This window comes from Camelus dromedarius, unplaced genomic scaffold, assembly GCF_036321535.1.
Source record: "Camelus dromedarius isolate mCamDro1 unplaced genomic scaffold, mCamDro1.pat HAP1_SCAFFOLD_28, whole genome shotgun sequence".
In the NCBI taxonomy this organism is placed as follows: Eukaryota; Metazoa; Chordata; class Mammalia; order Artiodactyla; family Camelidae; genus Camelus; species Camelus dromedarius.
Genome location: NW_026989775.1, coordinates 1,131,227 through 1,148,104, shown reverse-complemented (window position 1 = coordinate 1,148,104; position 16,878 = coordinate 1,131,227). Strand labels below are relative to the sequence as shown.

The following is a 16,878-nucleotide window of genomic DNA, read 5'->3' as shown; positions in this document are numbered from 1 at the left end:
TTGTCTTTGTGATGGTACAGCATTTGTAATTGCACCATGAAGCATGCTCAGAAATACTAAATTTGTCTCCCACTGGGATGTGGAAGGTCCATCTTCTGCTGAGAAGTGGTATGGAAGAATGCTTAATCACTTACTAGAACAGCTACGTAATGCATTGGCCCACTTCAAACTGTCTTGTTGGTTTTTGATACATATTTGACGCTGGCTTCATTTGCCAGTTGTGTTGCTTATTTGGGAAGTAAGCAGAAAAGGGTCTTGAGACAGGAGGGGGAGGGTGGGGAGGGGGGCAGCACTGATCAGTCCCTGGCTTGGGACAGGAGTTTGTTGCTATACTCTTACTGGCATCTCCTTTGTCAAAACATAGCCAAGATGTGCAATTAAAATTGTAGTTCCCTTTATTTAAAAATTCTAGTAAATACTCCAATTTTGAAAAAAAATTAACATCCAGAAAAAATTATATTAAAAAATGTAAAATTTCAATTCTTCACTTACCTCAAAGGTAGTCAGGGAAATGATCACTGGGGGTCAGTTCAGGACCTGCAGGGTTTGAATATGGGCCTCCGGATCTCTTCTAGGGATTTCCCTTAAACTTTCTTTTTGTATTATTAACTGAATAATTTATTGGCCTTAGAACCATTTCTGCTGTTTGGGGATTTATGAGGTATCTTAAAAGCCAAAAATTTGACCAAAATATACATGAATAACATTTTTTCTAATGTAATGTATGATATCACAGTATTAGAGAAGGATTATCATTTTTTAATCAAATTTAAAGTAGTTGTTATAGTTTCCATGCAATTTATATTATTCCAGTGATACTATAACTTGATATAATTTATATAGAAAAATGTGCTTTAAAGCCCACTTAATCTGAACTAGAATGCTTCATAAAGTTATCAGCTGCTCTTTGATTCCTCTTTTAGATACTTTGTTATTGTTGTGAACATTTAAGAGTAATTTATTTAAAGTGATGAAACCTGAAATTATCCCGATCCACATTCTCCTCACATTTATTTAGCTCCATGTGTCATGGGACATGAGCCTTGGGTCAGTTGGCCTCCATGTCAGATGGAGTAGAGACTGGTCCCGGGCATGGGTCCTGCGTGCGGGGCCCTGCGTGCAGGGGGACTGCTGTGTGAGGGCACTTGTTATGCACCAGCCTGCTGTGAGATCCTCACTTGTCTTAGTTCTCCGGTTGTATTTGTGCTTCTTGTTACATAATTGCCGAATACACATTCAGCGTAGTTTGTATTTGTGGTGGTTTTTTCCATTGTTTATAACATTTAGGAATATCTGGAGCAGGACTCACCAAGCCTGCAGCTCCAGCTTCCCACGGGGAAAGCTGCGTGGCTACCCAAGAAGCCTGAGGGCCCCTCAGAAACTGATGCCTGTGTTCAGTTTCTGAATGTAGGTGTTGAATTTCACAGTAATATTCATAATGGTTGTATGTCTTTAAGTATATGTAGAAATTAAATAATAATGAAATATATGAAATTTCTTCTGCACTGAGTGATACCACACTCACTCACTCTTATTGAACATTTATTGATTTTTCTTGTGTAGTAGAACATTGTTAACTGTGTCATTTTCATTCTTTGTGGTTTTTTCCCCTAACCCACTGTGTTCAAATCTAATATACAACTCTACATACTGAAGTAATGCTTTTCCTTAAAAGGGTTCTTCAGGATACGGTGGTGGGAACAAGGAAGCAGAACTATGTTTGAAAGAGCTCAGGAAGCAGAGGGAAAATGGAGCTGGGGGCGCAGGCCCTCGGGGAGTGGATTACAGTCACATTCTTAGAAAAAAAGAGCGAGAGCTTTGGAAGATAAGATGGAGGAACTACAGAGACAGCAGGAGAAGGAACTTTTCCAACTGAGTCAAGACAATTATATTCTTCGAGCCAAAGGACTAGACACATTGTCCTACTTTTCCTTTTATTTATGGAAAAAGAACTACTACTCTCCACTAAATGCACTGTCACCCTCTGTCCCTGTGGCTCTTTGACTTGATGCATTTGCTGTCAGTGACTTGGTTCCCAAGAGTGCCTTCTAACAGAAGAGCCTAAATCGAACCCCTGGGGGAAAATCAGAATTTAAATTGGCTCATATTGATCCTTCTCTTGTTAGCAGTCCTTTTTGAAAATAAATCCCTTAGTTCACGGTGACCTTCAAGGAAGACAGAGTTTCAGAAAGATTGCTGTAGAAGGGCTAAGTTCAGAGAATGACACTGTGTAGCATTTCTGAGTTAATGCCATCATCAGAACCATCAGCACAGAGCATCCTGTAATGAATTAACTATCACTGGTGTTAAGCTAATTCCAGTGTGGTTGTAAGACAGTTCTAGGTCTGTGCGCCTTGTGTTTTCTTTTATTCTTCCATACTTCATCACTTCCTTTTCCAAATAATACTATTTCTGCATTTTCTCAGTGAAGTAGCTTTGAAGAATCAAACAAAAATCAAAGGTGGTTGCAGTTTGAGGAAACATCGGATCCTGTCACTGAAGAAAAAGCAAAGCAAATCCAAAAAGAAATAGGAACAAGAGACACTTCTTCAGGGATGTCAACAGGTATGGTTCTTCAGCACATAATGGGTTTGCTATGAGATCTTTTGGTTTTGAAAATAAGGCATTTAAAAACATTTGTTTCCATTTAATAGGTAATGGGAATTCTGACAATGTGAGGAAGTAATCATTTGACTGGTCTGCACATTTGTCATGGGCAGAATTAAAATGGTTAAGAGCATAGTTTCTGGATGGTTCTTGGCTTCACTGCCTGCTGTGCAGCCTTGGGCAAATCACATCCCCCCTCTGAGCCAGTTTTCCCGTCTGTGAAATGGGAATGAGACTGACAGTACCTGTCTCACAAGAATGGTTGTGAAATTAAGATAAGACAGCGCCCCTGTCTCCCGGAGCCTTGCAGCAAAGGCAGGCTGATTCTGCCCCCGGCCTGCCTGCTGGGGGGGAGCCCCCCTTCCCTAGTTGGAGTTAAAAGAGTGTGGATTAAGGGGGTTTTCACTGGTGTAGTGAGCCAGGGGCCCAGAGAGGCCCACGCCCCCATGGGAAACCAGGATTTTGAGGGTGCGGGGACTACGTCCTGGCTCTCCCTGAGGGTCACGGGGCCTTTGTCACCTGCTGGTCAGGGCTCGGCTGGGCCGGCGGGGTCTTCCATGGGCTCGGAGAAGCCACTTGTGTGAAATTAATGCCACATTAGGAAGTATATATATTTAAATCATTAAAAAAAAACAGTGCAGACCAACCTGAGTGCCCTCCACACAGTAACCAGTTAGTGCTTGTTGCCTGTGACTAATTTTATAACCATGTTCCCTTAGAAACTGTCCTATTTTTCTTTCATTTTCTATAATGTTTTTCAGTAGACAATATTGGCTGGTTTTGATATTATATTCAGAAATATGAATCTGAAATCAATTGCCAATGCCCTGAGATTGAAAAAAATTTGACTTAAAATTGGGAGAAAATATATGTGTCCTGTAGAAGTCAGACATTTGTTCTGTGTGATGGCATCTTGGTGGAGCTGACCTGACAGGTAGGCAGGACAGGTTCGGTGGTCTCCAGCTTAAGCTTTACCTTCATTTCCTCCCCACAACTCCCCCATTTTTTTAATTCCCTCCCCCTTCTGTCTCATTATCTTTTTCTCCTTTGACAGTAGTAGCCTAAGCCTACAGCCTGCCAATAAGAAGCATTTTCACTGCAGGGATGCCCAGAGAAAGTGTTAACCACATCAGAGATGGCAGCATTTACTACAAATGGGGTAGCACTGATTTTTCAGGACACGCGGCCCTAGAGTTATTGAGAGCCATCCAGACCCTCCGCCTGCTGTTCTGCACTTGCTGCGCGGAGCGTGCACTTTAAGGAACAGACCTGTGAGTATTCCAGCCACCCCTCACACACACACAGAACACAAGACTTGTATGTCAACATATGTACGTATTTTTCTGGGTTTCAAGAATTCTGCAGAATTAAGCACAGACTATCTGCCAGGCATTAGGCCAGGCGTGGTGAGACAGCTCAGAGTTTCATTAGATTCACAAAGGTCCTTGGTTTTCATCAGATTCTTAATTTTAAAGAGGTTAATAAGCCAGAGCATCTAAGCATAGATTGCCACTGATCTCACTGTCTAAGCCCCTCTTTAGCTCAAGCCAGGTGCTGAGCTGAGTCTAGCCTTTATTCTGCCTCATCCTGATCTTCCAGAAACACCGAGTCTCTACCTCCTTGCTTACAGAGAGCTCCAGAAAGAAGCCTGGCTACCCACTATGGCTCCATCCAGTTACCTCACCACAGAAAGTTGGGCAAAAAAAAAACAGAAAAAAAGGTGCAAATGTCACTAATTCCAAACTCTTTCTGCTTACTGCACAAGAGGCCAGTAAATTAGGAGACAGGGTCTTGGGGCAAGGAACAGCGACTTTATTTAGAAAGCCATTCAGAAAGCCGGCAGACCAAGAAAATGGCCGACTAAGGTCCTGGAGAACCACCTTCCCCAAGTCAGAATTCAGGCTCCTTTCCTACTTGCTTGGTTGTTGCAAACTTCTTGGCATAGGAATTCTTTGTTCTTGGAATACTGTGTTCTTGCAGCTGGCAACGTAGGTCAGATCATGGTGCCCCTGTAAACCTCCAACAAAAGAAATGCTATTTTGTATTCTGCAACTTGTTATCTTTATATGAATGGAAATGTGTTAATGTTCTTAAAGGTCAGAGCCTTGAGAACAGGCTCTCCTGTATATTTCAGACTATTGGCAACATTGTTTCACAAAAGGTGCAGAGATGGCAAGTCTGAGCCTAGAAAAGAGAGCACAGGGTTAAAGTCAAAGGAACAGATCTAATATGGAGCCGGGTTTGTTCTTTTCCATCACACAAACAGCCCCCCTGGCCTTTCCATCCCTGGTGTGCAAAATCAGGACGTTGTTTTTCTTGCAGTCACTCGCCCCACTTACCCCTGTGAAGTGCAGAACATTATACTGACAAGCTCGTTAGCTTTGGGAAGTTCTGCAACTTTTTTGTTTACTAAGCATTTTGAGCATTTTGGAAACAATTGTTTTCAGCTAACAAATTGTCTTTTGAGAAAATTGAAACAGTTTGAAAAAAATTTTAAAGCTTACTCAAAAACTGAAGAAATTTAAAGACTAAAAATATTTAAAGGCTGTATCTTTCATGAGCACATATGCTAATGTTATATAGGTCCTGCTGAGTGAACTAAAATGTAACTTTCTATTTATAAAAAGGAAAATGAAAAATTGTATAACCAAGTGAAAGATCTCCATGAACAAAACAAGAAAAATGAGAAGTGAATGTTCAAGGAAAACCAGAGCTTATTCAGCGAATTAGCTTCCTGAAAATAAGTCCTTTTTAAATGCTTAAAATCAAATCAATTCTTTCTAAGCATTTTATTGTTATATTAATAATACATTTAGTTACACTTGGAAATTTTAAAAATTATACACTGATTTTCAGTTTTGTAACTTTCATGTTTTTACTTTTCAGTGGATTTACTTTTGGCATTAGACGACTAATACATACTTCAGTATTTTCAGCATATTCATATTTGAATTTGACATCAGTTTTAGGAAGTTGAACAGCCCTCTTGATCCTTTAAGCCTGGGACACTTACATAATGCATCTCAGTAATGATGCTTTTAGTAATAATAGTAAACTAAATATACAGTATCATTTACTGTCTTAGGTCAGGTTCCAAACAAGTAGAGCCTGAGCTGGGGGTCCTTGTGGAGGTGATTTCCTGAAGGATAACTCTCAGGAGAAGGGGAGTGAGATAAGCAAGGTGGGGGTGGGCAGGGGGAGGGAGGGCAAGTGAGACCGTGGTCTCAGTCAGAGGCTGGCATCATTCTTCTCTCACCATGAAGCTCAGGAGAGCAGACTGCACCCCAGAGTTGGTCCCCAAATAAGGCAAGTGGGGGAAAGCCATTTACTCCCCTATCCAGTCAGTCCCTGGCTGAAGTGTGCTGTAGGAAGTGGGTGGGGGTATCTCTAGGCCAGGGGGCAGGGACTGCCATTTGGTGAGGATGTTTCTCCAGAGTAGGGGAGCCTGCAAGTGGTGAGAACCAGCACTCACTGTGGTGGGCTGGTGGAGCACCAGAACCTACATAGGAATCATGCTCCCCACTGTAAGGGCTTTGGATGTTACTACACTCACCTTTAACATGTTAAGTGAAGGAGCTGAACTGACAACCATGGGCAAGCTAGGTCCTGTCTTCTTTTAAGAAGTGACTAATCATTTCCCCTAAACATTCAAATAGGACTGCTGTCAGAAGAAACGTCTTTGGCTGTGAATGTCATGTATGTTACACATATTTACATACTTCTTCCATTTTTCTGTAACATAACTTAGGGCATTGAGGCAGGGCTGCTGGTTGCTCACACTGATCTTTCATGCAAAACAGAAAAAGATACACATTGTATAGACAAAGCTAGAAAGTACACAGGTCGGCAAGTGAGGGCAATTTTGCATAAATTAGGGGGGGGAAATCTCCTTTCCCCAGGCCAAGGCTAATGATCTGCCCAGTTCTGATGCATGAAGATTTACATCTGCTTCCTTCCCAAATGCTTCAGTAAAGTGTTCCAAAATTTCACCTCTTATATTGCCTGGTTTTTAAAAGAGAAGATCCATTCCAGGGCCCAAAACTGGAGCTCTAAATAATTTTCATAATGAAATAAATGATTTCTTTAGTACATTGGGGTTAGATGATCATATATGGAGTCCTAACGTCCTTTTATAATGTCTCTGGAGAAACAGAAGAATTGATTCTAAGGTTCAGGTGGTAGACTGTATTTGGTTGGTTAGTTTCCATGTGTATGACTGGCAATGTGTGTTTCTCAGAAAGGAGTCTAGAATGACATGACAGGGGGCACAGAACCCACAGGAAAAATGCAGCAAATCTTTATGGGACATTGTTTTGTTTTTTCTCTGAGAATTGGCAGGAAGTATTTTTATATTCCTAATAAGCCAACACCCTGAGGGTTTCCATTCTTTTAGATCCCGCATCAAAATTTCCCTCAGAGTATAGTCCTCATTTAGTATTTTACTCTTTAGAGAAAATGAACTTTTTGTCTTCAGTGACACAGAGTTCCACTGTGAATTAGTTTTTAATTTTTAAGAACTGAATATTTTGTATTGAAAGGAGTAAGGACCAGAGTGGTGGACGATCAGGTCAGAGAGGTGGCCAGAGGCCCCTGAGAGTGTCTCACAGTAAAATCTTGAAGAACCTCAGTAACTCTCCTGAAATGACATCCAGATAAGGTCACACAGAAGATACAACAATGAAATGATGCAGCCAAAACCCATGATAATGCAGGGCTTTATGGATGGATTAATTTTCTTGGTAAGGCAGTTTTAAGGTAGTGTGGTACAAAACTTCTGACAATTTTTATTTTGAAACTGAACTGTACCAAGTGTTCTCCAATGAATCCAAGAATTCCTTCAGCAGGTCTAAGTTGAGTCCCATGTTCATTTACTGAGCACCTGCCCTCTGCTTAGTGCCATCAGGTAACAAGGTGGTGACATCAGTGTCGGTCCCCAGAGAGCTTGCAGCTTGTTAAAGAGAAAAGGCCTGCACAGAGGTCAGGGTCATGGGAAACAAAGCCCTGAGCGCTGTGCTGGAGCGACATGGAAGGTTCATGGGGAGGTGCAGAGGGGTCATCAGGAAGAGCCGCACTTGAACTCAGTCTTGAAGGATAAGTGTGACTGTGAAACAGAGGAGTGAGGGTATTGAGAGTTGTGTGGAATGTTGGGCCAAGCATTTTTTTCCCTGCATTTTTCATACAAGGGTGAGCAAAATCAAGTTCTGCTTTCTAGTAAATATATACTGTGTCAGGTGCCAATGAGTGTTTAGGCAAGAAAATAAAGCAGCACACCTGGGGGCCATTTTAGAAAGAGGGATTGAGGAAGGCCTTCCTGGGGCCGCACCTGAGCAGAAGCCCTGAGCCAGTGCGGAAACGAGACACCTAGCTCCGGGGGGGGGGCAGAGCTGCAGGCAGGGGACACAGTGCCAGCACCCTGGGGTAGGAGTGTGCTGGGCATGTTCCCAGGACAGCCAGGAGGTCTCTGCGGCCGGAGTGGAGCAGGAGGGGGAAGATTTGTGGGAAATGCATCAGAAGAGTGGGCAACACTGGGTTGTGCAACACTGAAGGTCATGGTAATAAGGACTTTGGATTTACCCTAAGAGAGAGGGGAGCCACAAGCGGGTTTCAGATGAAGGAGTGATATTAATGGACTCTTCAAGAAATTCACCTCTTCCTGTGTGGAGGACAGACCGCAGGTGCCGGGAGGGGAGAGGCGGGCTAGTTAGGGGGTCGTCGTCATCCGGGAGCAGTGAGAGCGGTGGCGGGGAGGGCCCTGCAGCTGTGCTGGGCACATGCTCAAAGCTGGCTCTGGCGGGCTCCGGGAAACTCTGGGAAGCCCATCATCCTTTGGAGGGGCTGGGGTAAAGTCAGATCTAAAATTTAGGGAAGATAATCAGCAGCAGAACTTAGGATGGGTTGGGCGAAAGGGAGCCTGTACCACAATCTGTCGTGGTTAGGAATAATTTGCTTTTGTATTTCTAGGAATATCAAGAAAGAGAAAACCGGTTTATTGGAAGACCTCAAAAGACTGAAGCAAGACAAGCAAGCTCTTGAAGCAGACTTGGGAAAAATGAAGACAGAGACCAAGCCAGAGAGCAGGTGCATGCACCTCATGGAGCACGCCGAGCTGGGATAGTCACTTTATACTCGTAACTGTTCTGAACTTGAGTGTAAGTAGTAGCAATTGGATAATAAAAGCAAAATGCTATTCCTAGAAGTATATTGTAATTTTAGAAACTTTTAAAAATTAGTTATTAAGAGGTATTTGCGTTTGATTGGTTTCTGTAGCAATAACTGCAAGATTGAAGAAACTCAAAGATTATTTTGAATTCGTGGCACTGCGTGCACAGTTGTTTGCAGTCCTCCCAGCCAGACGGTGACCTTCCAGGGCCTGGTCTCCCTTTTTATCACTGGGCCTGAAATGTAAGCTCTCAAGTGTTTAACAAATGAAAAGACAACACCATGCTGTGTTTGTAGAAGACTCAAAGGTGAATATTGCATTCCCCACTGGGGAAAACAAAGGAGGAGTTAGATAAGAATGCAGGAAAGTTTAATATTAAAAAAATTAGAAATAAACAGAAGGGTACTAGTAAGGGTTTCAGGGAGGAGAAGAGTTTGAGCTGAGTCCTGGCAGGTGGAGGGCCTTGGGAGGAGAGGAGGGAGGCCACCCAGCTGTGTCTCATGGGCGTGTCACTGAGCGCACCTGTCCTGGGCCAGAGGCGGGCCAGGCACAGGGCCAGAAAGGTCGATCTGCAGAGCCCTTGTTTGCCAAAGGAAGTATCTTTTCTCTGTGATTTTATGATCTTCAGTGTAAGATACGTACAAATAAAATCCACTAACCTGTTTGTAAGAACTATATTTTCCTAGTCTGTAAAATAGAATAATAATCGTCACTCCCATCATGTGTTTGTTGTGTTAAGTAAAATCATACAAACTTTGAGAATTGGGACTGTGAACACAGCCTTCTTTTACTAACACACTAGACTGGACACAACCTTGCTACATCCATTGTTTTGTTTTGTTTTGTTTTTGCCTCTTATTTTTTCATAATGTTTTCATTAGATAGGCATTGGTTTTCATGTGAAATATTTTAATTTAGTTATTTCTATATTTTGAAAAATTTGGGTTATTGAGTTACTTTATCTTATAGGTGAAAAATTACATAAAATAAAACTTTTAGAAGAAACACATAAGAAATGAGTCACCTGCAGAAAAGATTACAGTGGTGTGCTGAAAACCAGGGGCTTCTGGGTAATTATGCAGTTCAGCTTCAGGAAGCAAATGAAGATACTGAGAAGCTCAGACCTGAGGTGATAGAGTGCTCCAGAATGTGTTCCTCTAGATGAACGCTGTTAACTTTAACAGCCAGCTCTTAGTCTCATGTCACTGAACCAGTGCTCTAAATTCTGTTAATTGAAACAGCTGATTTGGGTTTGGTTTTCTTTTCTTTTTGTAGTCTGTTTTAGATTAGACTGAGAATACAGTCCACTGTCCATATCTAGGATCTCCCTATCCAGTGGATTCAACCAACTGTGGATTGAAAGTATTTGGGGAAAAGCAGAAACTTCCAAAAAGCAACACTTGAATTTGCCACACGCTGGCAACTACTTACATAGCATTCACATTGCATCAGACATCATGAGTAATCTAGAGATGATTTGAAGGATACGGGAGGGAACACATAAGTTCCATGCAAGTCCTATGCCATTTTATACAAAAGGCGTCAGCATCTATGGATGTTGACGTCTGAGGGGAGTCCTGGAACCAGTGCCCCATGGTTACCAAGGGATGACTGGAAGTCCAGGCTCCTTATCCCAGCCTGTCAGGTCCCCACGTGGTCTGAATGCTGCCTGTACCACACTCTCCCGCTCACTCTCCTCCAGCCCTGCCAGACTTCCCTCTGATTCTTGAACAGGCCACACTCACTGCACTTCATGTCTGGCCCCTAGAAATACCCGCTACTTTCTGAGCATGGCTCTGCTTTAATAAAATGAGCTGCATTGGCATTAGAGAAGACCATGTGGAGGTTCCTTTAAAAACTGAAAATGGACTTAATTCATGATCCAGCCTTCCCACTCCCAGGCAAATGTCAGGAGAAAACTAATTTGAAAAGTCACATGTACGTCAATGTTCAAAGCAACACTGTTTATAATAGCCGGGACATGGAAACAACCTAAATGTCCATCAACAGATGACTGGATAAAGATGTAGTGGTATATTTATACACTGGAATACTACTCAGCCATTAAAAAGAACAAAATGCCATTTGCAGCAACATGGGTGGACTTGGAGGTAGTCATTCTAAGTGAAGTAAGCCAGAAAAAGAGAAAAATGCCATACAATATCACTTACATGTGGAATCTAAAAAAAGACACAAATGAACTTATCTACAAAAGAGAAACAGACCAGTAGACATAGGGAAACAAATTTATGGTTACCGGGACAGAAGGGGATGGGAAGGCATAAATATGGGAATTCGAAAATTGCCCCCTTGGGGAGTGATGGAAATGTTAGCTATCTTGATTGTGGTAATGCTTTTATGGTGTATACATCTATCAAACTTCATCAAATAGTACATGTGAGATATATGTAATTTACTGAACAGGAATCATACACAATAAATGTGTGTTTTTTTTAGGATTGACTGCATTGTGTCCTATGTTTTTGTGTCTTCAGTGAGTGGGTCTTCAAGTTTCCAGTCTGCCATATTTTCTGAACCAGAAGTGCCCTCCTTCCTTTTTCTTTGATAAACTGTCAGTGGGTGGCATTTATTCCCGTGGCTTCAACTACTCTCTGTTCACTGATTAACTGTCAAATCTTCTCCAGCAAGGACATCTAATTTCCGTCCAAGAAATATACTTATAATTGACAAGTAGATATTTCCACTTGATAAACTCATAAAAATCTCCAGCTCTGTATGTTTGAATTTACACTTGCTCAGAACTAGGTTTGCTTTTTCAAACAATGGCATCACCATCCCATCTGTTTTCTGTCCCATACATCTGGGAGTTTTCCTTCACTTCAGTCCCTCATCCCCCATCAGTACTAAAATTCTATTCCTTAATGTCCCCTAAGTCCCTGCCCCTCACTCCCCACTGCATTAATTCCCACCCCTTTCTAGTCTCCCCAGTGCTGTTCTTTAGAGTGAACAGTCCACTTTTCTCACTTTTAATGATTAATCTGAATGTCACTCTCCTCCTTAAAACCCCAAAGAATTCCCTGCTGCATATGTGAGGGAGTCCACGCTCCCTGATTTAACGTCACACCTTCTCAGCACCTAGTTGCTGCTTTTTTCAGCCTCAGCTTCCGTTAGTTCCCCACAGCCTCTAGCCTCACTGACCTTCCTAAGTGCAAGGTGCTGTTAGACACGACCAGGCCTCTGCACGAGACACGCAAGCTGCCGAGAATCCCATGCCTACCTTGCACTCTCCTGGTCTACAGATTTGCTGGAATCCTTCAGATGTCAGTGCAGAAAGCGTTTCCTCTCTGACACCTTCCCTACCTTCTAGAACCCTGCCCCAGGCAGTGCAAGGGCCCCTCTGAACATACAGTATACATGATGCCAAGGGCCTCTTACCACATTGTTTTGAAAACCTATTTAAATTTGTCTCTTCCACGGCACACTGTGATCTCCTTGAGGGATGAGGGGCTGTGTGGTATTTGTCTAGACAGCTAATGTCTGGCACAGACCCCGGGCCATCAGAAACAGTCTGCTGACTCATCAAGAATTGTCGTCTTTGTGATGTAAGAAATACTACATGATCTCTGATCTTACACCATCCGGCAAGGGTCAAAGTCATTTCACATAGAACTACACAGGCAAAATATGTGTATTCTTTTCCTCTTTGTGAGCCCGAGATCATAGGCATCCTGGAACGGAGGTGTCACTCTAAGCCTTCTGTCCCCTAGGCTGTCACGTCCAGCTTCAACAAACTTTTTAGAAGTTGTAGGGATACGTGTACATCACCCCGTCTTACAGCAAATGGCTCTTCAGCTTGACCCAGTTTAATGTCCATATAAACATCAGAAATCTTCCAAACTGAAGCCTGAATAAACATTTCCTGTCTTTCCTTCCAGTCTGTCTGCCATCTGCAGCCCACATCCACACTGCTCACCTGTGTCAGACCACCTTCCATCTATAAACATTTTCAGTGGGACAGTTGGATGAGAACTAATTACAGCAGTCATGAAAATGGTCCCATGAACGTAGGCTCTGCACAACAAGGACGCTTTGACCGGAGGCCTCAGCTGTGGCCTGCAGGATCTGTTCACGTTTTCTGCCTGGCTTCCCTGCAGACGTTCTGCAGAAAATCAAGCCTGCAGTTAAAGTCATAGAAGGCCCAAGAAATCCAGAAAAATAGAGTGAGAGTCATCTCCTTGGGAATATTTTTGAAAACAATCCACTAATCGGAAGAAGAGCTATAAGAGGTTCGTTTCAGAGCAGATGATGTCCAAGTGCAGGTGGGTCAGTTTTGTCATTTTTGCTCGCTAGTTGGCTTTCTGCTGCTTCTAACACGTCTCTGTTTAGAGAAGTGGCCTGAGTCGGCCCTCAGAGCAGAAAGGTGAGCTGGGCCTGGCGACAGCCAAGCTCCTCTGCTGTGTAGTAACCCGCTGAGAAGGAAGGGATGGCCCAGGGCTTCCTCTGACGCTTTCTCCCTTCGTTATAAACTCTCTGAAAGGAAAATGGAGTAAAAAAATCTTAATTCAGTATGGTATTGTCAAAGTATAAATATAATTGTCTTTGGAGGTGAGGGTATATCTCAAGGGATAGATTACATGCTAGGTTCAATTCCCAGTACCTCAATGTAAAAAAAAAAATAAGAAAAATTCTTTAAAAAAGAAAGAAAAAGAACAAAGAAGAAAAGAGATCTCAAACAACCCAACTTTAAAGAGAAAATTTTTTTTTTTAAAAATAGTAATCAGCTCGGTCTTTTGCTAGATTAGGAGTTTGGGATTAATAGATACACACTACTATGTATAAAATAAATAACCAACTCCCAGGTCCTTAATAACCTAGTTCAACCTGAATCCTTTCTCTTTTTTCCCCTAAGCAACCTGTGGAAGCCTCTGAAATTCTCATCTTATAAAAGAATTCATTTAATGGTGGTTTGAAAGTTACTGTTTAAAACATTTATTTGTGGTTCCATGAATATAGGTCTAGTAAGAATGACAGAGAACCAATAAACAAATATATGACGTACTGCCAGGTAATAATAATTGCCACAAGGAAACATAAAGCATATTAGGAGAGAAAATGATTGAATAGGAAATATGTGCATGCTATTTTAAATAATGTGGTCAGATAAGTCCTCTCTGAGGGTAAAATAATTTGAACAAATTCCTGAATGAAGCAAAAGAATAAGCCACGTAGGTAACAGACAAGAAAAGCCTCCCAGGGCCGGGAGAAGTGTAAGTACGAGACTTGGAGTTACAAACACAGCTGTCCCAGTGGGGACCATCTGGGCAGTGAAGATGGGCTGGAGCAGAACGGTGAGACCTGAGGCTGCAGAGACGGGTGAGGGACCGGATCACACAGGGCCTTGGTAGGGACTCTGGATATTCTTCTGAATAAAATGGAAACTCACGAGAGTATCTTGTACAGGAGAACAACTTGATCTGATTCATACTTTAATAAGACCATTGTGGGTAAAGTATGCGGAATAAACAATGGAAGCAGGGCAAGGTAAGCTGATGGGAAGCCAGTGGGAAGAGTGCTGCTGACCTGGAGAAAGACACTGAGGTTGGGCTGGGATGATGGCGGGAGACGGGCTGAAATGGGGACATGATTTGACAGTAATGGTCACAGGCCTTAGTGCTCGAGTTCGACACAGAGACACACAGTGGTTCAGGTTGATGTGTATGTGATATTTGGGGCTGAGTCATAGTTTTTCTGCAGGGACTTGACAGGAGAATAAAGTGGGAACATTGATGTCTGTAAGAAGGGTTGGTCGGCATTGAATTCCCCCTAGAGCCGCGTCTCTGTTTCTCTGTAGATGAAGTCAGCAGAGCAGGGATGGGTGTTCCTACTTCTGCAAAGAATTGCGTATCCTCCTCATTGACAAATTCGAGAGGCCGACCTGCCCATCCAATTGAAACATCTTGAATAAGCTTCTTTCTATCTAGGAGATTTCCAACTAAGATGTCAATCAAAAATTCCCGTGTCCAGAGTTAGAGCTGTGTGCCTTTGGGATGATCTCAGAGACGTCTCCACAGAGGCTCGGTGTGCTCTCCCTCCCTCAGAGCACACAGTTCCCCTTCAGCCCGGTGGGTCTTAGCAGAGAAGATTTCACTAATAGCCCCTCTCAGGCCCTGGGGACCAACCTCCCGGTGGGCCAAGCTCTGAAAGCAAGCAAGAGGTCCAGGCAAAGGAGCTGGCCATGTATGCCCTTGGGGAGGGCTTTATCCAGGGAGCCATCTGGAAGATTACATGAGGACAGTCTACAAAAGGGTGGGAGGTTTGATGGTACAAATGGATTTTAATTTTTGCTCTGAATCTGATTCTGTCCTTCATTTTGTTAAGGAAGTGTTCTTAGGCCAGACATGATTCTCCTTTTTTCTTTCTATTTGATCATCCAGGAGGTTTAGATAGGGTATTTATTTTAGGGTAAGAACCTTAAAAAAATCCTTGCAAATAGCATCTTATTGGGCATTTGGACAAGAAAACCAGTAAATTCTCCCAGCAGTATTGGACCCACTTATTCCTCCAGGGGGTCTCCAAAGGTATACATGTTCCAAATCTGGCCCAAAATCAATGAGCCTTTTTTTATCACTTCACCATGGACAAAAGATATCACTAAAAAAGGTGAGATAAGAGCAGGTCCCCATCATCCAGAGTCCCTCCCAAAGAGCCCACAGAAGTGAAGAGAAGATGAACGAGAGAAACGGTTTATTTATACACACGCAGGAGCCAACCAGAAAAGTAACTCTCATGTTAAGTGGTGAAAGTTAAAGGCTTTTTATCAACCTAACTTAATAGGGCAAAGGGAGAGGAGAGAATTGGCTTCCATGACAGGTTTTCTTCTACATCTATTGAATCTCAGGTATCTTCAGCTTAAAGTGCTTTTGTATTAACCGTGGGTTCCATCTGACTTTCCATTCCTCGAACTTTGTTCTTTTTCAAGATTCACTCATGTATTCTGAGCCCCTGGATTTTCCACGTGAATTTTAGATTGATTGTCAGTTCCTGCAAAACAGAACCTGGGATTTGGGTAGGCATTCTTTGAATCCTTAGATCTATTTGTGGACTATTGTCATCTTAGTAGAATGAAGCCTTCTGCTCCATGAATATGGGATTATTTTCTGTGAATGTAGGTCTTAATTTCTCTCAACAGAATCTCTCATCTATTGTAGTCTTCAGTGCCCAAGTTTGATACTTCTTCCTCACCTCTATTGGACGCTGATTCAGAAAAGACACGACCTCCTGGAGAACCTCTGCTGCCACGGAGCTGACATGGAGCTGAGTCCTGAAAAGGCTTTAAATTCTTTTAAAAACAGGATTAGTGTACTTTAATTACTCCATAGATGAATAATGAATGGGTCACATTAACATAGGATTTTAATCCTTTTAGAATTAGTAGAGTAATACAGACACATTACAAAAAATTGAAATATTGCCTAAAAGAGAAGAGATTTGTAATTCCCACCCACAGAGGTGACTGTCATGAATGATTTGTTGCTTAGGTCTCAGTCTCTGTGTCTCTCAGTATGTCTCTTTCCATCTCTGCCTCTCACACACTCACAATCAGATCAATTTAAATCTATATTGATTTCACACATATGTGGTAGTGCAGATGGGACCCTGGATGCAGACAGTGGGTCTGCATACTTCCACCCTGAGGCCTCCCTTGACATTGGATTGAGACCAGGCACCCACTTTTCCAACTGCACAGCATTCATTCATTCACATCAACCAGAACGAATGGACCCCATCCCCCCTCCATCAACATTAGTGTTGCCTTAATTCCGACTGTTTCAACCAGTGCTGTGATGAACACCCTTGAAAAGGCATCTTTGAATAGGTGTGTAAGGATTTTAGTGGGATGAAATGTAAGGATCAGAAGTTCTGGGGAAGAGATTCATCTGTGGCCCTTTGATGCGTCCTGCACCCTGTTCTCCTGAAGAGGAGCGTCCCTTCACTCTTCCCTCCAGGGGATCTGCTGGAGCCTCTGCCTGCTTACATTGTCGCCAGGGCTGGTTGTCACCTGACTAAAGACCCGCCAGTGTGATGGTGACCGGTGCTGTCTCTGCAGTGTTTCCGTCTGCCTGAGTTCTCACCTGAGAGGTCAAGCCTCT

At 42.7% G+C, this 16,878-nt stretch overlaps 1 long non-coding RNA gene across 3 annotated transcripts; it reads left to right on the top strand.

Moving 5' to 3' along the window:
* LOC116151313 (uncharacterized) lies at positions 1 to 12,778 on the top strand. 3 transcript variants are annotated; one of them, XR_010379852.1, is made up of 6 exons: positions 1 to 108; positions 2,427 to 2,565; positions 3,369 to 3,541; positions 3,662 to 3,878; positions 8,569 to 8,756; positions 12,664 to 12,778. It is a non-coding gene; the product is annotated as an uncharacterized LOC116151313 (long non-coding RNA). The 3 variants fall into 3 exon arrangements; XR_010379853.1 differs by lacking the exon at positions 3,369 to 3,541 and having other exon boundaries at positions 2 to 108; positions 3,665 to 3,878; XR_010379851.1 differs by lacking the exon at positions 3,369 to 3,541 and having other exon boundaries at positions 2 to 108.
* The last annotated feature ends 4,100 nt before the right edge of the window (positions 12,779 to 16,878 follow it).